Genomic DNA, 18,048 nt, shown 5'->3' with positions numbered 1-18,048 from the left:
TACCTCCCCCTTCCCCCCCCCCCCCAAATATAGTTATAAAACCTGGACAGAACACATGGAACAGATACTTGAGGACTCTGAAAAGTAAATAGTAGCAAGCAGATGGCACAAGAAAAGAATTCAAAACACCACCAAATAGGGTGAGATTACCATTTTTTGTCCTCTGGTAATTTCCAGTTTGAACTTAAGGTAGCCCCAAATCAAGAAGCAGGCATAGGCATGATGACTGATCCAGGAGAAAACCTCTAGTTCTGGCTTGAGGAATAGGAGAGGGATCAGCTAAAGCGTAGAGAAACGTGGGGGAGGGGGAGTCCTGTTCTGCCGTTTCCTCCTTTGACTCTTTTCTATTCTCTTGTGCATCGTCCTTAGGCAGTCATGCCACGGTAGTGGCAGTGGCAGCAAGAAGAGCAGCAACAGCTGGGGCCCCCAGCACCTAAAACAGGGAAGAGAACATTTCTCTATGTTGAAGCAGCTGTGGTCCCAAAAGGCTGAGGTGAATCCCTGTTGCTGTTCTCTCTCTCGCTCTCTCTCTGTTGTCCCCATGCTTGGCCTCAAGGAGGGGCCAATCTCAGGAAGTGTGGAGAGAAGTCCAGGTTCTTTTTCAGAAATTTGAAAAGGGGGCCCCAGGACACCAGGAATACCAGAAAGATCATAGAGAAAGCGGCAGTCTGGGAAGAAAACCCAAAACAGCTAGGGCACTGCCATTCCATCCTTTGATTCTATGAATTTGATGGTGAATTTATGTGAATCCATAGAAATAGAATCATGCAGTATTTTTTTTCCTGTGGCTGGCTTGTTGAGCTTAGCATAATGTCTTCAGAGTTCATCCATGTTGTCACATATTGCAGAATTTCCTATTTTTAATGATTGAATAGTATTTCATTGTATGTATATACCACATTTTTTTTTAATCTATTAATGTGTCAATGGACATTTAAACTATTTCACAATTTAGCTATTGTGAAAAGTGGGAGATCCTGATTTCATTCTGGTGAGGGGGATAAAAACTCAGAAATGAAATTTCTGGATCATATGGTAGTTCTATTTTTAATTTCTTGAGGAAACTCCATACTGTTTCCACAGTGGCTATACCATTTTGCATTTCTCTCAACAGTGTATAAGCATTCCATTTTCTCCACATCCTTGCCAATGCTTGTTGTCTTATGTTTTGTTTTGTTTTTTGATAATAGGCAACCTGACATGTTTGAGGTGATATCTCATTGTGGTTTTGATTTGCATTTCCCTGATGATTAGTGATGTTTCATATAATTGTTGGCCATTTGCATATCTTCTTTGGAGAAATGTCTATTCAAGTTCTTAGCTTATTTTTATTTTTATAATTGAATTCATTGAGGTGACATTGGTTAATAAAATTATATAGGTTTCAGCTATGAAATCTACAATACATCATCTATAAATTGTATTGCATGTTTATCACCCCAAGTCAAGTCTCCTTGTAAGAGTTGGAGTAGTTAAACGAGGATCTGAGATTTGGCATTTTTGACTAATCACCAAAAAGCAACTAATAAAGACTTACTTCTCTTAAAAAAAAAAAATGAAGGCAAAGCAATATAATGGCAAATATCTAGGTAAACGTAATAGACAATTCTTATTCTTTCAGTTCTTTAATATATATTTGATAATTAAAGCAAAAACAATAACATTTTCTGATAAAGTTTTCAATGTAAATCTGCCATGTACCATTTCTCCCAAGTAAATATATTTTTTATTTTCAAAGAATTACTCTTTAACCTTTCTGTATGTTCCTGGTGGGGCTGCCAATCATAGTACATCTTTCTTCATAGGCACTAGAGTGGGCCAGTGGTCTATGCTGGGCCAACTAGATTCTCTCTGACTCTAGAGTAGAGATTCTGCAGGGTAGGTAATCAATTATACTAAGTTACTCAATGGTAGAACTCGGAGAAATTCCGTAAGTTCCCATTGTTGACAACCTTGCTGGGGTCCAACCCCAGCAGGTCCAGGGGTCCCCAAAGGTGTGGACGGAGTCAACGAAGAAGGAATGGCACGGAGGCAGCGTTCAGTTGATCAGCAGCCTAACCAGGATCTCTAGCCAAGTTCTGGTTAGGATCTGTAGCCAAGTTCTGATTCGGTTCTCTTGCCAGGTTCTGTAGCCATGTTCTCTCGCTAGGTTCTCCAGCCAGGTTCGGTTGCCAGGTTCTGAGGCCAGGTTCTGTGACCAGGTTCTATCCAGGTTCTCCAGCCAAGTTCTGTAGCCAGGTTCTGTCCAGGATCTTTTGCCAGGTTCTGTATCCATGTTCTCCTGCTAGGTTCTCCAGCCAGGTTCTGTAGCCATGTTCCCTCGCTAGGTTCTCCAGCCAGGTTCAGTCACCAGGTTCTAGTCAGGTTCTCTTGCCATGTTCTATCCAGGTTCTGTAGCCAGGTTCTGTCTCTAGGTTCTTTGTCCTGTTGTCTTGTTACATCTGTATTTATACCAGTTGATTCCAATCCTATTAATCTCTATTCCAAAGGTTAGGGCGTTTCTTATCTTCATTCCAGGGAGTAAAGATTAAGTGTGATTGTTTGTAGTTAAAGTGATTAACTACCCACCTGGCACTTAGTTAAGGGGTTTTATTCCCTCCCTAACTTAAGGGGAAAATCCCTACCTGGGGAAACAACCTTTCTCAGAGAGGTGACCTTAGTTAAAACACATAGCGCTAAGGGGAGCAAACATATTAAGAACAGTATGCCATATACGCCAGGTCCCTTGAAACATATGCTGTGCAGATGTTTCTTCCCTGCAGCGACTGTGTCAAGCAGCAAGGATGGACCGGCTCCCGGCACAACCTAAGTCTTCTCAGCTCCCTGCCCTTTCTGAGGAACAATTGTTCACCTCTTTCTTCTATTTAATTCAGTGAACTCACCTGTCTCCTCCCAATATCATGTCCTTTACTTAAGTTAATCAAAATCAGCTTCTGTACATATAACTAAAGACACTTAACTAATATACTGCCATCCCCCTCTAACTACCCCCTGCCAGAGTGGGGAGTGGAGAAGAGCTTGCATTTTTAAAGAGATATTTAAAAGGTGTGAAAAGCATTCATTCAAATAAATAAGATTCTCATAGTGAAATGAGATAAAAGTAGACAGAAATTGGACTGAGGGTTAACATACGTAGATATAATACACAAGACAAATACAATGTCATGTAGGGAGGGTAAAGGGATCTATATTATGGAAAAGCTGCTAAGACAATTCAATGGATAAAGGATCATCATTTCAGCAAATAGTGTTGGACCAATTGGATATATAAAATAATTAACCTTCACCCTAACCTCATACCTTACACAAAAATTAAATCAAAATGGATCATAACTCTAAATATAAATTGTAAAACCATAAAACTTTTAGATGAAAATATAGGCAAGAATATTCATGACCCGAGGTTAGGCAAAGAGTTCTGAGATAATAACACTGAAAGTGTAATTTATAAAAGAAACAACTGATAACTTGGACTTCATCAAAATTCAAAACTTTTGCTTTGCAAAAGACACTGTTAAAAGAATGAAAAGACAAGATCTTGATATTATTCAAAATTTGCTGATTCGCTTATATAGGTGCCCATTTTTTTCTTCCTTTTTATTCACTGTGTTAGAATTTAACCCTGTGACCTCAGGCCGTGTCTTTATCCATCTCTTGGGCAACCATCTCTAATTTTCTTCTCGGCAGGATAAAGGTAGAACTCCAAGGGCTCTCTTTCACTCAGGCCGTGGACCATGAGAAGCAGGTTCCTTTGATTCACAGTTCCTAAGAGTGCAGCTAATCTACTTGTTTCATTTCACTACCTCAGTCCTTACATTCAATATAGTTAGATAATAACTAAATGAGATTGCTACCAACCAGTTACCTAATATTTAGAAATCAAGAATAAATTTTTAGCACTGCCAGCGTGGCTCAGTGGTTGAGCGTCAACTCACGAACCAGTAGATCATGGCTGGATTCCTGATTAGGGCACATGCCTGGGTTGTGGGCTTGATTCCTAGTTGGGCATGCAGGAGGCAGCCAATCAGTGATTCTCTCATATCATTGATGTTTCTGTCTCCCTCTCCCTCTCCTTTCCTCTCTGAAATCAATAAAAATATAAATAAAATAAAAATAACGAAGGGACCAACCTTGTAGCTCTAGGAAAAAAGAATAAAATTTTATTTTCATTATGTATATAATGCATCTGTGGATTATCTGTAGCAAATGCTGACTCTCAGGTTTGCTATACCCTCACTTGCTTGTGGCATGCCACTTATAGGCATGTTCCAAATAAGGAAAATAAATCTTAAAATTAATCTAAGCAAAAACATAGGGAGATGGCACTGTTGTTGCTAAGGATTATTTACCTGAAAGATTAAATTCTGAATTTTCGTTTCTCTACTGTTAGAGTAGTCTTGCAAACAGTTTCCTCTCTACATAAAATATTAAAAGTTAATTTAATAAGTTAATGTAATACCCAAGCAGGAAGACTTTTTAAAAAATATCTTTTTATTGGTTTCAGAGATGAAGGGGGAGAGAGAGAGATAGAAGCATCAATAATGAGAGAGAATCATTGATCGGCTGCCTCCTGCACACCCCACACTAGGATCGAGCCCGCAACTTGGGCACTCTGACCAGGAATTGAACCGTGACATGTTGACCTCTTGGTTCATAGGTCGACACTGAGCTATGCTGGCCATGCTCAAGCAGGAAGAATTAAATGTGATTTTAGGATTTTTTTCTCACCTAGAACAAATGCACTTTAGGTCTCCACTTTATTATAAAAACCTCTCCATTAGCTAAAAATTTGCTTTTTGTCTCCTAGCCTGAATGATTTTATGGCAGTTAATGAACAGATAATCATCTTTTTGCTGTGCCACAAAAACTGGCCAATATGTTGGAAAAAATCAGTTAAATCAGTTGTTTTGACATTACACAGATTCAAACTGATCAATTTGTGAATAGATCAAACTCAGGATTGAATGAAACACATGAATGATTTTAAGTTTCTGGGTGCTCATCGGTGGTAGTTTTGAATGTTTTACTCTATTACATTTAGTCCTTCCTCATCTATTTTCCATAATGTTAGAATGGCCTTTTAGCTGAGCTTGATGATGCCAACTTACTCCATTTCAAACTGTCATTTGATAATTTTAAAAATCTGATTATGCTACTCTCTTGCTTAAAGGCCCCTCAGTGGCTTTCTGTTATATACAAAACAGTTAATATTCTTTAGCTGGCCTTTAGGACTACAAAAGCTAGTCCCAGTCTACCTTATTAGACTTATTTCGTTTAATATATTTGCCTCATACTGTATATCCTTTATGTAGGTGTTCCCACCTTTCTCTGAGTATAGAATATTCTTTCAGGTGTTCATGCTTTGCACATCCTGTTTAATTAGCCTGTAGTATTCAGTCCCCACCCCACTCCCCACACCCCTGATATGTGGTGAACTTTTTTTAAATCGTCAATTTCCAATTTAGATGTCACCTTCCTTGTGAAGTAAGTGTATATGTGTCCAATGCCTCTCTCCTTCCGTACTGTGTCATTATAGTACTTTGCACATACTTGTTACATGGCAGTGTGAGTATTTGTTTACTTGTCTGTTTTGCTCAATAGGATGTGAGTTTCTTGAAGAGAGGGACTTTTTATTTTCATATCTCAAATCCTAGCCCAAACAGTGCTTGACATAGTAAAAACCCAGACAATGTTTGCGGAATGAAGATTTATTGCCTAAAGAGTTAATGCACTGGTGGTTTATTGCTTATTCATAAGAATGAGCAGCTACTCAGGGAGAATCTGGCACATTTATAATTTAATAAATTACCCTTTATAATTAAGTGAGTGCTTGAAAGAAGTTGGGAAATGCTGGTGGTGCAGCTTGTTCCTTTTCATTCATAGACTCAGCCCAGGGACCCAGAGGGCATTGGGAGAAAATTATGACTGTAATTATTAACTACTACTCTTTGAATTCCTAAGCATGACCAAGCACTTGACATATACAAAGTTAAATCTGGTTTAAAGCTCAACAAATTCAAGTCCAAAAAATATTTTAGAATTTTTTCTCCCTAAATAGCCCAATAAGCTCTAGCATTTGGATATCATAAACATTCCTACTTAATAAGGCCTTGTCCAAGGTAGGTGTTCAATGAATACTTGTTAAATGGAATATTTTTCCTTCTGTAGCAAAATTACAATAGCAGATGGCACCTATGCATGCCTCTGTGTATCTGTGTATGAACTTGATCCTGTGTAACTCTTAGAATCATAAAGTATTATACCTAGGATCTTTGCGCTCATCTGGGACATCATCATGTTACAAATGAAGAGAGATCTTGCTTGAGTTAAACTGGGTGAAATTGCTATTTTAATAAGTAAAAAATGGTCCAAAATTGGCAATTTTATTTATTGCCACCTAAAAATGTCAAAGTGTACATTCTATGTCATGACACAGAGCTCTCATTTGAGGAGGATAAGGAGAGAGGAATTAATGCCTAAGGTAAAAAAGACACATCAAATGGGTTAAGCTCCAAACAAGCTATAGGAAAGGATCATGTCTGCCCATGTGGCTTTACCGGTTAGTTACATATAATCAGGGAAACATTTGTATTGTGGGGTAAAAGGTAATGGTTGCCACTGAATATCAGGTTGGGAACCTTGTACAGAAATAGTTCACTGATTTTTTTTTAAGCTCCTGAGTTTTTTAAAAGATTAAAAAAAGAAAAAGAAACTTTGGCCAGGTTTAACTGGTGTAGCTGTATTTCAAAGGGCCAAAATTTCTCAAGTTCTATTTCCTGAACATTCTAGATCCTACCTAAAATAAAGAAATATAACTGAAAATGAGGATTGTTTTGTTTACTCTGTCCTGCCTTCCTGGGAAGCGAGGCTCACTGTGGGGCCGCGTCTCGTTTTCAGAATGCGCTTTCAACAGGAAGCATTCCGCTCATGCATGCATGACAGGAGAGGAATGTGCCCGGAGATAATATTTATACCTAAGAAAGAGTTTTGGCTCCGGGATTTCTTAGGGAAATCTCTTTATGGTATTTTCCCTCATGACACATGTGGTCTATTTGGCACTTTTGTTCATAAACACATACAGTTCAAACCAAACCATCCTGTGGACTTTTATCTTCTCTTGTTTCTGTAGCCTTTTTGTCTGAGAAAATATGCCCTTGGGCTTGGGGCCAGAGAAGTCATGTTCTTAGAGTATTCAGAGGTTTCTAATCTTAAAATTTGAGCCCATGGAGACCCATAGGTGAAGAGGGAACACAGATGCAATTTCCTAGACAATCAGAGTAAATGTGTTTTTGTTTTAGTTTTAGATTAGATAATTACTTTGGCTCTTACCTTTATGCAAATGTTCAGGTAATTGTTTCTGCTTTCTGTTTTGCTTCATGTCTACTAAAAAAATGGTTTAAAAAAATATTAATCACATGTTTCTGATTTTCTTAATAAACATCTTCAGAATTACTGGACAGCCTCTGATTAATTTTATAGTCAGTTAAAATAAATATTTTATGGCTGCCTGCAAAGAGAGCCTGTTTACATGCATACTCTAGAACTTCCAAAAAAGCGGGAATGGTCTGTTTTGTTCATTGTCTCTTTTGTTCATCTCAATTAGTACTCTGCTGGGCACATAGTTGGGGCTCAATAAATATTTGTTGGATAATTGAATGGAAGTAGAAATATTAACCTTGAGCTCTAAAGAAGTAGTTATTTAAACTTACAAAAGTTAACCTAATGAAATATTCAAATAAGTAGGATAGAGAAGACACAAAAATTGTTATTTTGATATGAAACAAAGTCTAGGGAGGTAAGTGCCTGTGAGAAGATTTAACCTCAATTTTTATCTTTCCAATCTGGGTGTCCTTGAGCCTTCAAATCCAAAGGAAACTTTAGAGATCATCAGATATAATTACTTATTTGACAAAAGGTCATCCAGCCTTTTATTGATCACCATTTATAATATAGTGATTGGTTAATCACTAGTTAAAAAGCAATGCACTTTTTTAGAGAGAGTGTAAGGGAGGGAGGGAGAGAGGCAAAGAGAGAGAAAGGGAGACAGAAACATTGATGTGAGAGAGACACTTTGATTGGTTGCCTCCCGCATATGCCCCCACCAGGGCTGCGAATGAAACCTACAACCCAGATATGTGCCCTTGACTGAGAATCAAACCTGCGACCCTTAGGTGTGTTGGCCGATGCCAACGCTGTAACCACCAAGCAACACCGGCCAACAATGCACTTTTTAGTGGGAAAATGCTGATGCTAGAAAGTTTAATTTTTTTTATTGAGTGAGAACTTACCTGTCTGTTATTTCTATACATGTTAAATTCTGCTTTCTGGGAGTACTTGCGTTATATCTGATGAAAGACCAACCAGACTTGAATTGGGGTATTTTCTTTTTTAGGTCACCACTAGTCTAGATTTATTTTGAAATAAGGCCCAAACTAGATAATAAGGCTGCCCAATTCTTGCCACAGGGTACACCTGAATTAGCATGCTTCGCATCACATAGTGTCCTCATATCATACATTGTGTAAATGTAAATTGTTAACACTTCTTTGGGGAGCAATGTGGCTCTACATATGAAACAATTCCATTTCACCCATAAAGTCCATTTTTAGGAATTTACCTTCAAGATATACTTCTAAAGTTGTACAAAAATAGATGACCTAAGGTACCTATAGGTGATCCAGGATTCCCATTATAGAAATTTAAAAACAATTTAAATGTTCAATAGGAGAAAGATAAATACATTGGATAGATCCATTCAGTGGAAAAGAATCATGAAAAAGAATGAGACAGAGCTGTATGTATCCAGTTGAAAGATGTTCATTACATTTTATTAAATGAAAAAAACAAATGTCATAAAAATATGTATGACATGCCCCTAATTTTGTAAAATAATGGTAAGAATAATACATCTGGGGGAGAAACCAAGATGGCGGCATAGGTTAACACCGGAGATCGCTGCCTCAAACAACCACTTCAGAGATATAACTAAAGGACAGAACGGACATCACCCAGAACCACGGGAAGGCTGGCTGAGTGGAAATTCTACAACTAGGAGGAAAGAGAATATCATACCCAGACTCAGAGGAGGCGCAGTGCTGAAGTGAAATACTCAGGTGCGGAGTGTGCGCGCGGAGCGGGCTGGCAGCGGAGGGCGCGGTTGTTGTTTTCAATCGGGAGGGAGTTTCAGACTCTGAGCTCCAGATCCGGGCGAGTCTCTGGGGACCGAGACTCAAACGGGAGAAGCAGGACTGTCTGGCTTCGGTCGGAACTCGAAGGCAGCTTTCTCTCCGAGGTTTGCAGCCATTGCTGGGGCTCTGAGAGGCAGAGCCCCTGGGGAAGGAACTGAGAGTCGCCATAACTGCTTGTTCCGCCCGCCCTGTAGATCCCCGGGGACCCGCCCCGCCCAAGCCCTGCTCAGAGCCATTTGCCGGATAGCCTCAGGCAAACGCTAGATTAGCACCGCCCTAGAGATCCAGCACAGAAGCCCTCCCACTACAGACACAGCAGACTCTCCTAGCCAGTTAGCCTGGAGGTCAAATCACCCCGGTATTGCCGACATCAATCAAGGCTTAAAGGCAACAAGACTGCGGACAAAGACCACTAGGGGGTGCATCAAGAAAGCATAAAAAATGCGGAGACAAAGAAACAGGACAAAACTGTCAATGGAGGATATTGAGTTCAGAACCACACTTTTAAGGTCTCTTAAGAACTGTCTAGAAGCTGCCGATAAACTTAGTAAGGCCCTCGAAAAGACTGGTGAGACCGCCGATAAATGTAGTGAGATCCTCAAGAAATCTAATGAGACCCTCGATGTTGTGATAAAGAACCAACTAGAAATTAAGCATACACTGACTGAAATAAAGAATATTATACAGACACCCAACAGCAGACCAGAGGAGAGCAAGAATCAAGTCAAAGATTCGAAATGCGAAGAAGCAAAAAACACCCAACCAGAAAAGCAAAATGAAAAAAGAATCCGAAAATATGAAGATAGTGTAAGGAGCCTCTGGGACAGCTTCAAGCGCACCAACATCAGAATTATAGGGGTGCCAGAGGATGAGAGAGAGCAAGATATTGAAAACCTATTTAAAGAAATAATGACAGAAAACTTCCCCCACCTGGTGAAAGAAATAGACCTACAGGTCCAGGAAGCGCAGAGAACCCCAAACAAAAGGAATCCAAAGAGGACCACACCAAGACACATCATCATTAAAATGCCAAGAGCAAAAGACAAAGAGAGAATCTTAAAAGCAGCAAGAGAAAGAAACCCAGTTACCTACAAGGGAATACCCATACGACTGTCAGCTGATTTCTCAACAGAAACTTTGCAGGCCAGAAGGGAATGGCAAGAAATATTCAAAGTGATGAATACCAAGAACCTACAACCAAGATTACTTTATCCAGCAAAGCTATCATTCAGAACGGAAGGTCAGATAAAGAGCTTCACAGATAAGGAAAAGCTAAAGGAGTTCATCACCACCAAACCAGTATTATATGAAATGCTGAAAGGTATCCTTTAAGAAGAGGAAGAAGAAAAAAAAAGGTAAAGATACAAATTATGAACAACAAATATGCATCTATCAACAAGTGAATCTAAGAATCAAGTGAATAAATAATCTGGTGATCATAATAGAATCAGGGACATAGAAAGGGAATGGACTGACTATTCTTGGGGGGGAAAGGGGTGTGGGAGATGCGGGAAGAGACTGGACAAAAATCGTGCACCTATGGAAGAGGACAGTGGGTGGGGAGTGAGGGCGGAGGGTGGGGCGGGAGCTGGGAGGAGGGGAGTTATGGGGGGGAAAAAAAGAGGAACAAATGTAATAATCTGAACAATAAAGATTTAATTAAAAAAAAAAAAAGAATAATACATCTAAGTATACCAGCGAGAAATTGGAAAGATTATATAATAAGCTCTAAATACTAATCTCCAAGGAATAGCATTATGAAGGACTCTTAACTTTTTACTTAATATATTTATACTAGAGGCCTGGGGCATGAAATTCGTGCATGGGAAGGGGGGTCCCCTCAGCCCAGCCTGCACCCTTTTCAATCCGGGACCCCTCAGGGGTTGTCCGACTGCTGGTTTAGGCCCAACTGGGCCTAATCCGGCAGTCAGACATCTCTCTCACAATCCGGGACTGCTGGCTCCTAACTGCTCACCTGCCTGCCTGCTTGATCACCCCCAACTGCCCCCCACTCCCCCGCCGGCCTGATCGCCCCACACAGCCTGCTGTTCAGTTGTTTGGTCGTCCCTCACTAACCCCTTGCTGGCCTGGTCACTCCATGCAGCCTGCTATTTGGTCGTCCGTCCGGTTGTTTCTGTCGTGAGGGCCCCTGGATAGTCTTGGAACATCTTAAAATGAATATTAATACTGTAATCAGAAAAAAAAGTCAGACACTTTAAAGTGTCACCTAGAAACATTCTAGACCAGCGGTTCTCAACCTGTGGGTCGCATGACCCTTTGGGGGTCGAACGACCCTTTCACAGGGGTCGCCTAAGACCATCCTGCATATCAGATATTTACATTACAATTCATAACAGTAGCAACATTACAGTTATGAAGTATCAACAAAAATAATTTTATGGTTGGGTCACAACATGAGGAACTGTATTTAAAGGGCCAGAAGGTTGAGAACCACTGACTATTAGGAGTGAAATAGATCTTAGGAATTGAGTAGGAAACATCTTTAAATTAATATAACCTAATACTCTCATTTATAGATAAGGGAATTGATTCCTATAAATGTGAAATGAGTTAGCCAAATGCCCCACAACAATTAGTAGCAAATCTGCCTTTAGAACACAGTTATAGAACTCTTTGAATTATGCCACAATGTCTTTTAAAAAGCAGTACAGATTTTGAAAAAGGTAAAATATAAATGTGTCCATATTTTTTCTTTTTTAAGAAGTAGCTCATCATTAGAATAACATAAAAGTTACAACTTCATAAATTGTGATAGGTTTTTAAAATAACCTGAATGTTATTAAAGAGGTGATTAACACCCATATGCTCATCCTCAGAAGAGAAAAATTAAAGCCAAGGGATTTGTGGAAATTCTATAGTGTATTAGTAGTAGAGCTGAAACTTGAACTCTGGACTCAGGATTCTTAGTCAAAGACTTCTGTACTTTGCCAAATTGCTTCCTACAGACTGATGTGCATTTATTAAATATTTATTATGGTGCTAGGTGCTGCTGCCAAAGATAAACTAGGCACAGTCTACACCCTTGAAAAATAAAATAAAATGTGCCAATAAAATGTTCATTTAAGAGACTTCAGCATAGATAATATTAGTTGAGAAAGCCTAATGAACTCATCTCAAGGTCTGATCAGATTCTTTACTTTTAAATTAAAAAATGATGCATCTGAGAACTTTTTTCCTTTTCCCAATAAAGGATTTCAAGGAATTCCATACCAATATATAAAGTATCACAACCTTCTCAAAGGGAAGGATTATTATATCCATTAGGAAATGAGGGCAGAGACATTAAATGATTTATCCATTAGTCACTAAGAGTAAGAATAACTCTAAGATCCCTTACTTCTGGGTATTTCCAGAATCACATGTTTTATGGATCCAAATTAACCTGGACCACTCCTAGAATCCTGGACATATCTGGAAAGTGATCATTACACTTTATTTTAGGTTATGTCGACCACAAACCTGACAGAACCTGACGCATCTGAATGGACCCCACCACATTATGCCTTCTAACCAGGGTTTACTCCACCAGAAGTGGGGAACCATTTATTATTCCATGGGTGAGGCTGCATGCATCAACAGCCAAGTCAATAGCAAATGAATGGAAACCACAAAATTAAAGGTGTTATTGGCATCAAGACCCAAACTTAAAGTGCTGATCCAGGAATGACAATCTCTAAATATTTTCAGACAAGTTAGGAACACAAGTAAGACCAGCTCTGGGCAGATCCCAGTAGTGTGACTGGCAGCAACAGTATAGTGAGCATTTACCTTGGCATTGAAGCCACACCTTGCCCTTTGTGCTCTGGCTATGTTTTATGCAAATTTTAAGAAACAGAGCCATTTTTTGTTCCAGGTTTATTTTCTTAACCAGCCTCTGCTTCCCTTAACAGGTTACCTTCATTGTAGTAAACAAAAAAATAAGTCTCTAATCTATTTGTATACTTTTACAACATTCTGGTTGCCGGTGGAAATGCAGATCCTTTCTTCCATAGTTCTTCAGGCTTTCCGGATATGTAGTTCAGATCTACTAAGAAATAAATTAATTGGGAGAACAAGCAGGCGAAGGTGAGGGAGGGTCTTCAGATCATGAAGAAGAGAGGGAAGGACAGAGGATTTTGTAGGAGAGGTCTCAGACTGCAGTGCAGTGCTAAGAAAGATATGGCCAGGTAGATGTGAAATCCCAGAATCACAGTCATGGGGAGTCCTGCATATTGCCAGAATGGCCCGCCTAGTAACTCTGTTGTGCTCTGTCTTTGGCTGAGAGAAGTCCATGGGAAGTGTGGCCTTGGGGCAAATGCAGTGGTGGATCCAGAGAGACTGGATCTCAGGCTGTTACTCAATTTTGCTCCCATGACAAGAGGTCTGAGATGAGCATTTTCATGACTGCCTCAGTCTACTCCTTGTATCACACACATCTATCTTCTTCACATAGGTCTGGAGATCAGCTCCCTTTGGGGTCCTCTTTCTGAGGGGAAGTTAGAAGAGGGGTAGCAGTACCATGTCTGGCACAATAGCCATGATTGTGGATACTACTTGGTTGAACTTGGTCTATCAACGTTCTCCAAGATGGCTTCTACAAGGGCCAGATTAGTGAATTAAATAAAGACATGCTGGTAGCCACCATCGTTGCCTCCTTTAGATCTTTAGTGGCAGTACTAATCTCTACATCATCTCCAAGATGCAATATCTATAATTTTTTACTTACTATGTTGGCTGTGAGGAAGGACAATTCAAAGATTTCTATTTTTCTTTCCTAAAATAACGTGTAATGATCACTTTCCAGGTATGTCCAGGATTCTCACTGCATAGGCCAAGGGCCCCAATGGGGAGTTGCCTCAGAAGGTCTCATAGGAATCATTACAGTATATATTTTCTGTGGTGTTTAGTCAAAGGGTTCAGGTCTGGAAACTGAGCAAAGGATCATGACTTTTTATAGGTGTTGCTGCTGGCTCCTTGCTCTCCCATTCTTGCCATCCTTTTTAAAGATGTTAAGTAGAAAACTTACTGGCTGTCCTATTTTGTTCCTAGGAAAACCATGCTCTGTCAACCATTTCCATAACTCCCCATGGGTCAAACTTCTTGGTTCCTCTGCTCTTGCAGGTCATTAAGGTAATTGCAACTTCCTGACTTCTGACAGGTAAGTACTACCACCTGGCCTCTCTACTTTGGGGACTGTCCTCTCCATGAACATTAATGAGCCCAGCAATGTGATGGTCTCTCCTATCATCCTCCCTGGCCTGCAGAGGAGCCACTACCAAATTTCTTAGTGATGCTGTGCACCTCTCCATGCATTCCTGATGGCTGTGGGAAAAAGGTCTTCTGGCCTTATGAAACATGTGCATTTGAGGATGCCCACTTCCAGGTTTAGGATGAGGGTGAGGCAAGAGACTGCTCCTGCTGGACAGGAGAGTGAGTGACTCCTTAAATTTTGCCCCTGTACATCTCTCTTGCCTCACCCTCATCTTGGTCTTGTCTCTTTATTTTTATCTCTAGCATCTGGCAGAGCAACTTGGGCATTTCCACTTTGCTGAGTGTTGGTCAAAGCTGTTATCAGACTTCTCAGAGCCATCCTAGCTGAGAATTTCCCCTGTACTCTGGGGTCGTCACCAGGTTTTGAATATTGTGCCCATGAAAAAAGTTCCTTCAAGTTAATGAATTCTTGCTTATCCAACCCAGTCTTATATTCTGGCCCCTTTCACCAAGCACCCTTGAAATCCAATCCCAGGGTTACTCCCCTGACTCCCATTGGTACATGCCAGGTAATTCTTGCAACTTCTTGGTGTAGAGTCTTTTTCTTCTTTTAGCAGACCAAGCAGGTCTTCAGCTGAGTAGCCAAGAGTGAAGGAGAGTGTTAGATGGACTCTGATGGCTGTCTTGATGTAAGCCACGGGTTGTGAAAGATTTCACAGAGAAAGGTGAGCAGAAAAGGGTCTATTCACTTTCCAATGGAGGAAAGGGGCTGAGAGCTAACAGCTCTATCTCTGTGAGGGACTGAGCTTTTTAAGGGCTGTTTAAAGGTTAAGATGGGGTCTCTGGGGTGGAGCTGGCATCAGTGGGTATACAGCATACTCTGTTCCTTGGGCAGGGTGTAGCTATATCTGGCATAGATTTAGAGCTGGGTGGAGTGAGGGGTAGAAATTTACTGTGGGTTAAGTAAAAGATCTGTGGTCTTAGATGGACATTGGGTTAGGTTCTGTCAGAGCGGGCATCTCCTGAGGTGGCATCTCCTGTTTCTTTGCCAGGACAGGCCTCTGCAGCATTTTCCAGCTCAGTGGAGGTGCTTCCTCTGACTAGAAATAGGTAGACACTTTATGCAGGCTCTGGGGGCTCCGGAGAATCTGCACAGCCAGTACCTTCAGGGAACATTCATCCAGATGTTCCCATCCCATTTTTCTGGGTCCCAGTTTTCCCTTAGCATAACAGACCTACCCTGGCTGGTATTCAAATATCACTGGAGCTCTGCAACTTTAACTCTCAAATCTGCTGCTTCCTTTCTTCTTTTCTACTGCAGGGGATAAAAGCTTCCTTGTAAAGAATTCCCTTTAACTGATTGTCAGTAGCCCTCAGTTTCTCATTACTCCTCTGTAGGGCATCAATATAACTGAGAAATAACTTGCCAAATCTGTTTGATTGGACTGGAATGATTGGACCTGTACCAGTGTTCTCTTCCACTGGAATATTTCCCCAGGTCATTGCTGGTGAAATCTTTAGCAATTGGGCCCCCACCGTGTGTCAGGTGCTCTCTGTGCCTTACCTACCACGTCGAATGGCACCCTCTTAATCTACTGTTTGGAGGGAGAGCCAATCCCAAATCCCCATCTTCCTGCCTGTTTTCTCAGACCACAGTCTGCACCAATTGTGTTAGTTTGAATCCACCCAAGGTAAATGCCAAAGTGGGATTAGAAATAAAGGAGTCATTTATTGGGGAAGGGGGCAGGAGGAGTCTTCAGGCTGTTGGTGTAGAAGGGATGGGGGATGGACTGAGGATTGGGTAGGAGAGGTCACAGACTGCAGTGTAGTGCTAAAGATATGGCCAGGTTGATGGGGTGTCCTGAAATCATAGTCACTGCATGTTGCCAGAACTGGCCTGCCTTAGTGCCTCTGCTGTGCTCTATCATTGCCTGGGAGCAGTTCATGGGAAGTATAGCCTCAGGGCAAATGCAGTGGTAGCTTCAGAGACACAGAATCTGAGATTGTCAATTCTGCTCCCACAGTGGGAGATCTGAGAGGAGCTTTGTCATGACTGTGATGACACATGGCAGACTAGCTGCTAATGACTTCTAGACTTCACTGGGCTAGACATGTTTGATTTTACAGTGGAAAACAGTGAAGAGGACAGACTAGTAGGTACTTCTGGGATAGCTATTTTAGTATCATTTAAATGACTATTTTCATTTTTTCAAAGTAGAAGAAGGCAAAGGGAATAAGTGTATCTAAACAACTTGCATCACAGTTAAGTGGGTTAACAAATCTAGCCCAGGTCAGATATTTCAGACCAAAAATGTCTATTCTCTCCGGTTCCATAGTGCCTTTTTGGGTGTCGTTTTGCAGGTAGATGTGCTTTGGTATAACTGAATGTTTCAGCTCATCCAGATGGTCACACTACCAATATCACTGTGGTGTTTTGGACCTACTGAGGGGACTATCAGAAACAATGCAGTGCAGTTGCTTCAGACCGAGGGCTTTATGACTCCTGCATCATGCAAGTGTTTTTACCCTCTAGGCAGCTATTTGCTCTGTGTTTTCTTTTGCCTATATTTTCTTTCTCTCTTTACCCACCTTACTGGTATTACTAGAGTCCAGACACCTTACAAAAAAGTTTGGTAATTATCTAGGAGATTGATGATAAGGATGTTATTTGTCTTTGGCTTATGTTTGCTATCTTCAGCCTGTGCCCTGCTGGAGTATGTGCTTCCCCCCCATTATCTTAATAAGTCATTATTTCTCTAATGTTTCTCCAAGTTCATCCCCTCTGTTGCTACCTCTGTTTTCTCTCTCCTTTGGTATTTTGGGAGTAGTGATAAATGTTGGGTAGAAAAAATAAGAATGGTGGAGTGTAGCTTTGCACATGTTCATTGTACTTTTGGGACTTTGTTCTGATTGTATTATCAGAAGAAATTCCCCAGATGCCTACTAGTATATGACCAAGCTAAGTCAGAAAATTTGGTACGTATTCATTTCCAAAGACACCTTGGATTTATAATAGAGATAAGGCAGAGAAAGGAGAGATTACAACTTGAATGGCCTCTGTTCAGGGCTGTAGGAATTCCCTGAGTCTCAGTGAATAAACAGTTATGTGATCTTAGGGTCAAAACAGAAATTGTGCTAGAGTCAGCAGTTGGGATATGCAGGTAAACTGATAAGCACTATTAATTTGAGTTCTCAAACAGATAGGGCTAAGGACTATATGTAGTTTTTGAAGAGCATTTGTCTTTTGTGACATAACTAAGACGCTCTTGCCCTTTCTGTGATCTGACAGTGTATCATAAAGCATTTTAGTGCACTTTCTTTCATACTCCTTTTTCTTGATGACTCACTCTCAGTGTTATAAGCAAGGAGGCATACCATTTATATCAATTTTTTTTATTGCTGCTGGGATAATTTACCATAAACAGTGACTTAGAACAATACAAAATTATTATCTTATAGTTTTGGAGGTTAGAACTCTAAAATGGTTTTAACTCTAAAATAGGCTAAAATGAAGGCATTGTCGGCATTGCATTTCTCTGAAGTCTCTAGAAGACAATCCATTCCTCGCCTTCTCCAGTTTATAGAGGCTTTCCATATTCCCTGGTTTATATTCACCTTCCATCTTCAAAGCCAGCAATAGAAGGTTGAG

General features: G+C 40.5%; 1 long non-coding RNA gene across 2 annotated transcripts in view; it reads left to right on the top strand.

The window, feature by feature from the left end:
* The first annotated feature begins 367 nt into the window (after positions 1 to 367).
* The window catches only part of LOC118662905, a 39,457-nt gene continuing 21,776 nt past the window's right edge, over positions 368 to 18,048 (top strand). The window contains exons 1-3 of one of the 2 annotated variants that reach the window (XR_004969924.1): positions 368 to 493; positions 14,238 to 14,318; positions 15,014 to 15,124. This is a non-coding gene — a long non-coding RNA (uncharacterized LOC118662905). Of the gene's footprint in view, positions 494 to 14,237; positions 14,347 to 15,013; positions 15,125 to 18,048 lie in introns of both variants that reach the window. The other variant, XR_004969923.1, reaches the window with a different exon arrangement.

The sequence above is a fragment of the Myotis myotis genome, unplaced genomic scaffold (assembly GCF_014108235.1).
Source record: "Myotis myotis isolate mMyoMyo1 unplaced genomic scaffold, mMyoMyo1.p scaffold_m19_p_9, whole genome shotgun sequence".
Taxonomy (NCBI): Eukaryota; Metazoa; Chordata; class Mammalia; order Chiroptera; family Vespertilionidae; genus Myotis; species Myotis myotis.
This window is presented reverse-complemented; position numbering and strand designations above follow the sequence as displayed.